Here is a 10,980-nt window from a genome sequence, read left to right on the forward strand (position 1 = left end):
TATATATATATATATATATATATATATACACTGAAATTTTAAGAGTGGATATTTCTTTAAGTTTGTCACAAAAGCCAACGAATGAAAAACTGTTCGTCTACGTCAGTGGTTCTCAAACGTTTTATTCTGAGGACCACTTCGGTGGGCAAAAGATCCTCGGCCCACCTACCGGTCCTACCCCACCCGCTTTCGTTTGCCACTGCAAACAACTCATCAGAATTAATGGGAAGAATGACGCTGCTATTGATGTGACTTTGCCAGCGGACCACCTGGAGGACCTTCGTGAACCATACTTTGAAAACCACTATAGTCTACGTAACTTTCATAACTATAATAAAATAGTATTGTTGAAACAAACAGTTATGCTTGTGTACTGATAATTTCCCCCAAAAGGGCCAAAGGCCACCTGGAGGGGTCACCTGTTTTAACTACTCGCACTCTGTACAGTAGTGTGATGTCTCTCAGTCAGTCAGTAGACACTAAAATGACGTCACATAAGAGACGCTTAACTGTCGTGACGTCAGTGAAATGTACATATGCCATGAATCACGAGAAGAATTATGTACTTTGTAGGCTACAATACAGCATGGCATATGAACTTCAAAAGCAAGAAATAAAAATGTTTGTTACTCTTAATTTTGGTTTTATTTACTCTTGAAACAAAACACTTTCGGAGACCCTATGAACGTGTATCTGGTAGAAATACATAGGTTATAATAGTTGCATAATAGTTTAATTAGTTGCGTCGAATGCAGACATACTTGCGCGTAAGCAAAAAACACTTTATAGGTTTTCACTAACAGTCGTTAAAATGTCAACTTTAGATGTACATCACATATTCTCCTGGTGGTTTGATATTGTGGTTTTCAGGGACACTGATGTCGACACATACTTCAAAGAATCCGGGTTTAAGACTCTTATACAGAAAGTAAACTGAACTCTAGTAGCAAAGGACAAACTTGCAAACGCAAGTGAACGACACAAACTTTATACGCAACTCACATTGAATATTCAAATAATTTACTGACTGTAATTAAGGAAATATCCCATTTTTATATTAATACCGAAGACTGAGTATGGTATTTCACAATCCCTGGGTCACATACTTGAATCACTAGCCTACATATGATCCAAACAGGTGTTTGAATAGCCTTCCTTCTCAGAAAGTCCGAAACACAATTTTATCAGCTTGAGACTTATACATCGAGATTGTTCGATGTAACATTCCCTGTGTAAAAAAAAGATCAGTACATGGTCACGAACCACAGACAGAAATTGAAGGGAAATATAGAAAGATTACGTGAACATACCTATATAAATATGTATTCTATACTAGTTATAGAAGGGTGAAATTAATAGCAATTTCTGCTACAACAGACAGTTATATAACATGTTGATTTTATAATCAACTACACATACTGTATTTTGGTAGTTACATGTTATGAAAATATATTTTTAAGCGTTTTCCCCCAAACTGGTTAAAGATATACATCTAATATGACTATTAATATTTGTGGTTTAAAAACGAAATAATGGTCGATAAAGTCACTTTCTTCATTGGAAGTAATCTTCCTGTGTGTCTTCGATTAGTTTACAGCCTTACAATGCTAAAATCATGGGTTCAATTCCCCGAGATGGACAGAGCGTAGACAGCTCATTGTGAAACTTTGCACTGAAACAACATTAATTAACCATTGGAAGTAATGTTTTTTTGCACAAACACATATATTAATTAGACCTATTTTTAAATAAACGACAAAGTGTTAAAATTAATTTTCAATTACAAATTTCACGTTTAAATCTCAAATGTGTTGATTTATGGTCAATTAAAGCTTTTTTTTTTTAAAAAGCACAAAGCTACATAATGGGCTAGCTGTGCTCTTTCCACAACGGGTATCTAAACCTCTGATTTTTAGCTTTATAAGCCAGCCCTCAGTGGGGCCAATGAAAGCTAAATGTGCGATTTAGTGTATGAAAAACGTGTCACCTAGTAACCTATTTAAAAATAATACTTTAAAGAACCCTAAATTTTAACATAATTTACTTAATAACGATACATCAGAATAATTTTTAGAAAAAAAATTATGTTGATTCATAATTAAATTCTACCAAGTCTTTTTGAAATAACATATAATTTCTCTAAAGTTCTAAACCTTATAAAAAACTTTTTTCTCTTTTATAAAGAAGTGTGAAAGCTTGTTTGTAATTAAGCACTATGCTCTGCCCACCACGGGTATCGAAACCCGGTTTCTAACGTTGTAAATCTGCAAGCATACCGCTGTGCCACTGGGGGGCAATTGTAAAAGACAATTTCTTTACGATTTTTTCTGACATAATCGTTAATAAGAATAACAATATATATGCAATAATATTATACACAATTCAGATCACATACATGAGATCAAATGACATTTTCTTTCTTCTGTTAGCATTCCAGGAGATCGATAGGAGAATATACTGTGATGATTTTGCCTTCCAGTGTGGTGTTCAGAGGTTAAATCGTATATAACAGGTATGTTAAAGTTGGAGTACTTGCAGAAGGAAATGCTTGTAGAAAAATAAAACTACTTGGGACAACAAGAAAAGCAAAGCTATCTCAAGAAAACATATATACACAAAGTGTTGAAACATATATGCTTGATTCACGATCTCACAACGCACTGGTTGGTCGGCGGCCTGTTGCAGCTTTAGTACGTCTCTGTGACTGTTGTAGCTAGAAGGGGGTAGTCTTACCTCTCAAAGGGCAGATAGGAATCTGATAATACCATAATTTCGGTCAGACATAAGTTCTATTTGCAGTTGCCTGTAAGCCTAGATCAACTACGTTAGCAGTACTTTGTACAAGGGATATTAACTTCCAGTTCATACCAACTTGTACAAACCTCTACACCATTCCTCCAGTTGTGCTTAATCAATACCCCAGAGGAGAGGTCAAACAATTACAAATTTTCTTGGCTACATTTTACTTACAATTCCGTTAACTAAATGCAGCATCTGTGTGAACATTTTGGAAAATGTATCCGAATATATCTGGATGACGCTATATTCAATTTCTAAATTATAGGTGGGTAAAACCTCATAGTTTTTAACTGTATTTGTATTTTGTGCTTATGGCAAAGCTACAGAGGTTATCTTCAGCCGTCCAGAATTTTAAACTATTGATCAGAGAGAAGGAAGTAAGTCAGTCGCAACCTTTCATCCACGCTAGGGAATTAACTGTCATTTTTATAACGCACCCACATCTTAAAGTTTTACCACAGAACCAAACCATCCCCTGGCAACAATAGTTAACATCATTAATGAACGTTTCGGAACTACATATATTCCATTTTCAGCAAATCTATGAAAATAACAAATTGAACAATCTTTAGTATAATTACTAATATAAAAATACAACGAATAGTGTTAGGAAATTATAAAACATTCATTTAAAAAAGGAGAAAGAGTTATTTGAATAAACAAAGGGGGGAACGAGTTTGAATTTCTAATAAGGCTTGGATTTTCGCTCATAATATGTAGACTTTTCTATCAACAATTCGTGATCATTACATCTATAAATTAGAATTGAAAAATCTTCGAAGGAAATGGGGAATGAAGATAAAATGTCTTTAGTTCTAAAAAAGCTACCGATACGAAGTGACGATTTGAAGACAGTACCGAGTTTAATCTGGGAATAGAAGGACCTGAGTAGCTTGTTGAGTTGGGTTTTAACAATGATACTTTAATTTCCAAGGTAAGGAATAACAAGTGTTAGAGGGGATTTGGAACATGTTTGGATATTATACGGTGGAGTTCTGTTCTTAGTAAGAAAGTTACGTGTTAAGTTTTCTAGTAAGGATAAAGGATACCCATTTTTAATTAAGGTGTTCTGAAGAAAAGTTATTTCTTTATGAATAGAGATGTAATCCGATCACATCGCATAAGCTCTGTGAAGAAGAGTCAGGACTAAGTTTAGTTTGAATGATTTTGGTAGAAAACTTTCAAAGCGTGTGTACAAACCAGTAAAAGTTTTCTTTCTATAAACGAAGGTGTTAAATTCGTTGTTTCGTTTTTGAACTTGAACGTCAAGAAAAGAAAGTTTATTTTGATTTTCAATTTCACAACTGAATTTTATATTAGTGTGTTGAGAATTTAAGTGGTTGAGGAATTTGTCTATGTATTCTTGGTTACTGAAGAGTAAAAAAGTGTCATCACTAAATATCCAAAAATATTACGTCTTGTCGTAAGGTATTATGTTGAAGAAAAATCTTCACAAATTAGCACTAAATGTTCAAACATTTTACGTTTCGTCGTAATGTATCTGTTTAAAAAAAAACCTTCAAAAGTCAGCATTAAGTATCCAAACATATTACGTCTTGTCGTATTGTATTCTGTTGATAAATAGACGCTTCATTCATTCCAACTTGACGACCATTTAAAACCAACTTTCCTTGAAATTTGTTTTGTTTGATACCGAATGTAAAAGAAATCACAAAGATATGTTAGCTCATGTAAACGTCAATATCACAACAATACAGAATAGCTGTGAACATATGTTTGTTTCTTTATGTGTTTTTTTTGTTTTTAAATGATTGGCAAGTAGGATTCTACCAACACTTTTACAGCGACTCCACGGCCCAGAAGTGCTAAATATGTTTTTACAACAATGGGATACAAACCACGAACCCTCGGATTCACAGACCGGACACTCCAGTTACTCCACGATTGACTGTGTAAGCTTACGGAACCCGATGTCACTATATATTTTGAAGTAAAACGTTCAAAAACATTAGGAAAGCGACTACTTACACAACATATAACATCATGTATTCCAAACAAATGTAACTATCAGAACGTTGGGCAAACGTTTGTTTGTTTTAGAGCAAAGCCACATTGAGCTATTTGTTGTGGTCACCGCGGGGAATCGAACTTCGGATTTGAGCGTTGTAACTCCGTAAGCTTATAATCGTCCCACCGGGGGACATGTTGGACAAATCCAAACGATTATTCTATGAGTAAAAGACCTCTCAAATCCAAACGACTTTCAGGAAACGTTTCAAAAGGATGCATTTCTAACAATAAAAAAGTGCATTCCCTTTGACTGATATTAATATAACCTCATCATGTTGATTATTTTAGGTATTAAAATCAAAAGTTTGAAATTAAAACTGACAGAGAGACAAAAAATAGTATATGATTAACCTTTTGAATAATTTTCACATATATATCGTTTATTGTGATTTTGGAGTGAGTTCTTCTCACCATTTGATTTATTTTCTGTCAAAGAATAATAAGTTATTGTTTGTATCCTCATTTATAGTCAAAACATAAACTTTTGTCGATCAGTTTGTTTCTTATTTCTATACGAAATCACTTAAGTTTAAATTGTTTTTGTATTTATAGAAAATATATTACATCATCCATACTAGCTTTAAACTACTGGCTAGAAAAAAGCCAACCAGTCAGCACCATCCTACCATTCACCATCCATGTTAAGGATTTTGGGGAATATTTTGTATCGCGCAGATCGATCTTTGCTCGCCAACTCCGAAATCCAGAGCTCTAACACAGAGCCAACCTCGCCCTATCTTTAAATAGAATATTTTAAATGGAATAATGTATTTACAATAAAAAACAGCATTGTAGAATATTTCTAGTTATAGATCAGAAAATGGCGTAAATAAAAGTTTTTCATTTTTCAATTTTTTGTGGCTATAGTATTTCACCTAATTATATGATGTAAAGGGTATCAACAAACTGAACTTTGCAGATGACAAAAAAACGATTATTTGTAATCACGCGTCTAAAGAGTTTTCAACTTACTATAAGATAATAACATTATTTCTAATCATCTAGGAACTGTAGTTAGTCGGATTTAACATCTCATCATTGTTGGAATGTTGGAGTTAGATGTCCTATGGTGTCGAAGAATTCACTGACGACGAACTAAAGAACAACTAAAAACCTGTCGTTCCATTTTTACCCTTCTTTGTGTCAATGGTTTGTATAAAGAGCAGAATGAAGAAACGTTTGGGATACATAGCTTTTCTCGTATTTTCAGAAGGAACAGATAAGTGCATCTTTTTTTTCAAAGGTCTGATCTTTGTTCCTTGAGGTCCAGTTTCTGTTAAACAAGCAATTATATTCAAGCAAGTACCTCTTTGGCAATCGTATCTTAGTTATGTCATGTAAAGGTTTAGCTAGTATGCTAGCGTTTAGATCTCGAGCTTCCAAGTTGGTCAATTTAGTGGAGGAAACTGAAGTTGATTGTGCCATTGTAAAGTCAGTAGCCAAGTAGCTAGTCCACGAATCAAAAGCTGTTGAGCAGAAAATATAAAATTACAGCATCAAAATTGATGAAGTTGTTGCTCGTGGTCAGTGCAGTGAGACATTCTTATCTTTGCTGTCACATGTTAATCCAAAATTGAACAATACTCTGCCTGCATATCTAATTGGAAAAATGATTCCAATGCAATTACACACAAAGCTACAACTCTACAAACTGCATTAGGAGTGACAGTTAGGGAAATAATATCTTATCCGCGCCCTTTATTACTTCTTAGTGACGTGTTCTTATGATAAGGTGTTGCACTTTAATTCGTCCATAGCCCGACATGTTGTAAAAAATAGCACTAAGCACGGATATTTTGGTGCCAAGAATGGACTAATTCAGATTGTAATTGATAATTATGATGTCAATATTTCATCATTGAAAGGTTTACAATCCATGCATGCACTGGTCATTAATGCATCAGTCTACTCCGAGTTTCAACATCCCTGTATCTCATGCTGACTGTCTATCTCGCATCAACAAAAGTGAAACGAGCAAGCTGATTGATGTATCAGTACCCATCCAATAATATAATGGCCCTAAGCATCCTGATATGCCTGAACTCTCCCCTGTGTAAGTGAAAGAACGTGGTAGCATGTTCAAGCATCAGACTGTTAGCTTGTGCAGAGCTAAGGAGTTGGATGTGGAGTTTTTCAAATCAGTTCTGAGCAATGATAATGCATGTAAATATGGTGGTTATCTTACAAAGGTAGCTCGTGGTCAAAATCACACACAGCAAGATCAGCCACTGCCACAAAATATAGACACCTACTGGATATTAAATCCTCCAATCCATCAACAGTGAAAACCGCGCTAATTGAAGCTCAGCAGCTAAGTTCGAATTGTGGACAATAGTTCGTAGTTATAACAGCGGATCAGCAGATTTATAAAGACATAGTTAATAACATGTGGGCTACACCAGAGATGTTCAGCAACATTTACCCACATTTGGGAGGACTGAACACCATAATGAGCTTTTGTGGATGTGTTGTCAAAATCATGATGGACAATGACCTCAGTGAAATCCTTAAACATGCCTTTGGTGGTGTAGAGAATATGTTATCTGGGAAGAAGTACTCACAGAATGTGAGAGCATTCAGGCTGATCATTGAAAACTTACTCCATAAATACATTGCTGATGTTAATACTTATAAGGAGCTGGACACAGTGATGACAGATGTCCAACATAAGTGGCACAGCCAAATTATGGGTACACTGCTTTGTGCATCCTACTCTCATAATGATGGCTGTGAGTCAAATGTTACCATACGTCTTTGCTTCAGCTCGTGTAAATTATGCACGTTATGGTCTGTGCTACCTCAGGTCAATAAAATCACTCCCAGCAGAAGTGCAGTCCTCTTTTATGAAGGGTGAGCACATAATGAGACATGCTCCTGGTACATTAAATTCCATGTGGTCTGATATGTTTGTAAAAATAACATCTATGTGCTATGGACATAGTCAAGGTGGCTTAGCTGGTATTACTTTGCAGCCATATCTTCAACCAAGTCATCCGTGACATAACATATATGTGAGATGATATGGCTGAGAAACCGACCCATCACAAAAAGGAATCAAAGGCGCATATCGAGGCTGACTCCTCTGACAGAAAGAAGTTACGAGAAAAGCTAGAGCAATGCATCAGTCCATTGGACATAGCATGTCATCCCCCAACTGAAAAATTGTCTGATGCGTCTGTGAATGTCCAGAACACTGTAAAAACCTATGTGTGGAAACCTATGAGAACAGATTAACCCGGGGATTTCATGATAAAATAAGCAGTTCTATGGTACCCATGACTACAAAGAGGAAGCATGCTGCACTGAGAGCGACTAAAACATTTGATACAGAAGTCATGTTCAACAGAACATTTGGGATAATAAGCTCTGGGAATTTTGACCTGCATGATTTGTTTTCACATAAGCTAGCATCAGTTCTCATATCTCTGTTTTTAGATGACGGGAACATGCGACTAGCCTCTTCAAAATTAAAACTCAAGAACTTTCTTGAAGTTGAACAGTCATCTGGCAGTTTGAGAAAACTGCCAGTTGCTGGTTTTTGATGGTTATGCAATACTCTGGGCTATTCACTGGCCAATATAAGGCATGCTTCGTGATTTGGTAAATGTAGTAGCAACATATGTATATACTAGACTGAGATGCACTCGTAGACGAAGAACATCCATTACTGGCGACTGCCGTCATCTTACTGTGCAATCTGCATTCCCACAACAGTCCATCTTTTTTACTATCACTGACAACAAAGTGCAAATTATTAATATCACCTGTACCAATTTGCCAATTTGTCCTGACACCATTCCTGATGAATTACACATGGGAGTATGTATCAAAAGAACTGACACGACTGCATTGGAGGAATTGCTGTTTTGGATACTTAGGTGAGTCACACTATCCTCTCCAACAAGTTGTATATAGCTTTGTTAAATTATTGTGTATACTCGTGTGTTTTGGGTGAGTGATTTCCAATGTTTAATTCATTTCTGTACAATGTAAGTATGTGTTTTAGATTAAAGTTTAAATCTAAAGGTATTATTTGTTGTTTTTTTGAATAGTTTATTATAGTACCCCCTCGTAAATGAAGTGGGTCTTTTGTGTTACAGAATTTTGTTAAAAAATTTTATTTTTTATTTTTGGTGAGTTGAACTTGGGAAAGTGATCTTTCAGACCATATCCCTTTAAAAGGAAGCTGTTGTTGTTTATAGTTAAGCACAAAGCTACACAATGGGCTATCTATGCTCTGCCCATCACGGGTATCGAAACCCGGTTTCTAGCATTGTAAGTCCGCAGATATACCGCTGTGCCACTGGGGTGGGGGGTGGGGGCATAGGAAGCTGTAGTCAAACGTTTCGTAACAATCAGCTGGGTCCTTGAATGAGTTTATTTTCTGCTCTGTCATTTTGGTATCAACTATGTATCTCAGGACCAGCTTGTTTTTTACAGTATTTGACTTGCTAATCGCAAGTTTTACTCACTATTGGAGATTTCTAATAAGAAATATAATAGTTAATACATCTTAAAATATTTTGGGAATTATTATATATTAATACGTTCATTAACAAATTAGTAACATAGGACACAGAACATATACACAGCGAAAATTAAAACACTTTCTGTACTTAAAGAATTCTAAGATATCATATTTATGCTTTCCTTATAAATAAAAATAAGTAAGTTCATTAAATAGCGGGAGACATTTCAGAAAGAAAGCAAAGAATTTTTTGGTGCAAAAATAAGATTCTAAATCTATCGTTTTCTTTCTCTTCGTCTCGCAGTGGATCAGCTGTAAGTTGGTTGGCTTATAGGGCCAAAAAATGTTTTTTTATATCCGTGGTGAGCACAGCACAGATAGTTCATTGTGTAGCTTTTTGCTAAAGAGCAAACAAACAAAACAAAATATCTCTTTCTGTCCTCTTCCATTGCATTTTCATCAATGTCAAGTGCTTATCGATAAATTTCATAGGTGAAATAAATTATAGAAAATCAACGTTACTGGACTATTGCGTGTACCAGACAGATAAAAATATATGTAAGTAAGTGTTGTTTTTTTGTCACATAGAGTAAATAATTCAAAATGTTTCGTTGTTTTATTTATTCGTATTTATTGCATATCTTGTACATGACATAACATTTTGGATATTAAGCGTTAATAATTTTTTAACTACTTTTTATACTTTATATAGTATTGACTGCTATTTGTGTGAACAGAGATATTTTGTACAAATGAATATAAATATCAGTGTTGCAACATAGTTAGCTCTTCCATATTTGTTACTCCGGTTGGCTGCTTCTGCAACCGAACTCTTCTGTTTATTGCTTTAACAACCTTTCGTAATAACTTGAGTTACTTCCCAAATAAGAGACCTTCTGCGTACGTGTAGCTACTGTGTATAAACAACCTTACTTTCGTCATTATCAATATAACTATTACGCTCCACATCTGTAATAAAGAGTGGTAAATATTATAGTACATTTGAGTGAAGTACAAGGGAACAGACAGAAGTTGGTAACTGAAACGCATCACCGTTCAATGGTTAAGTATGAAACGCATAAATGGAGGGCGATACTGTTTAGAATTTTGGTACAGAGCTAAACAAAAGGCAATCATTGCAAAGCGGTCCCTAATTTTGAAATCTCTTGAGAGAAGGCAAATATTAAATAACACTCACCGCCAACTTTTAAGTTTCTCTAGTCTGGCTGAATAGTGGGATTTGACTGTCACTTTTATAGCATGCTCATGGTCTCAAAGAATTGAGTGCATTTTTGTGGGAATGGAATGAGAACCATGAATCCTCGGAGTCACAGTCAAATCACTAAGCCACGCCTGGCATCAAAAATATTTAGATAATGAAGAGGCCCGGCATGGCCAGGTGGTTAGAGCACTCGACTCGCAATCAGAGGGTCGCGGATTCAAATCCCCGTCCCACCAAACATGCTCACCCTTTCATCCGTAGGGGCATTATAACGTGTCGGCCAATCCAACTTTTCGTTGGTAAAAGAGTAGCCCAAGAGTTTGCGGTGGGTGGTGATGACTAGCTGCCTTCCCTCTAGTCTTACACTACTACGTCATCCAGCGTCGAAACATGTAGAGTCGTCAACTTTTTGAAGGCCATAGATAGGCCTAAATAAAATGTTTTAATTGTGTACCAGTTT

The sequence above is a fragment of the Limulus polyphemus genome, unplaced genomic scaffold (genome assembly GCF_000517525.1).
Source record: "Limulus polyphemus unplaced genomic scaffold, Limulus_polyphemus-2.1.2 Scaffold1321, whole genome shotgun sequence".
Taxonomy (NCBI): domain Eukaryota; kingdom Metazoa; phylum Arthropoda; class Merostomata; order Xiphosura; family Limulidae; genus Limulus; species Limulus polyphemus.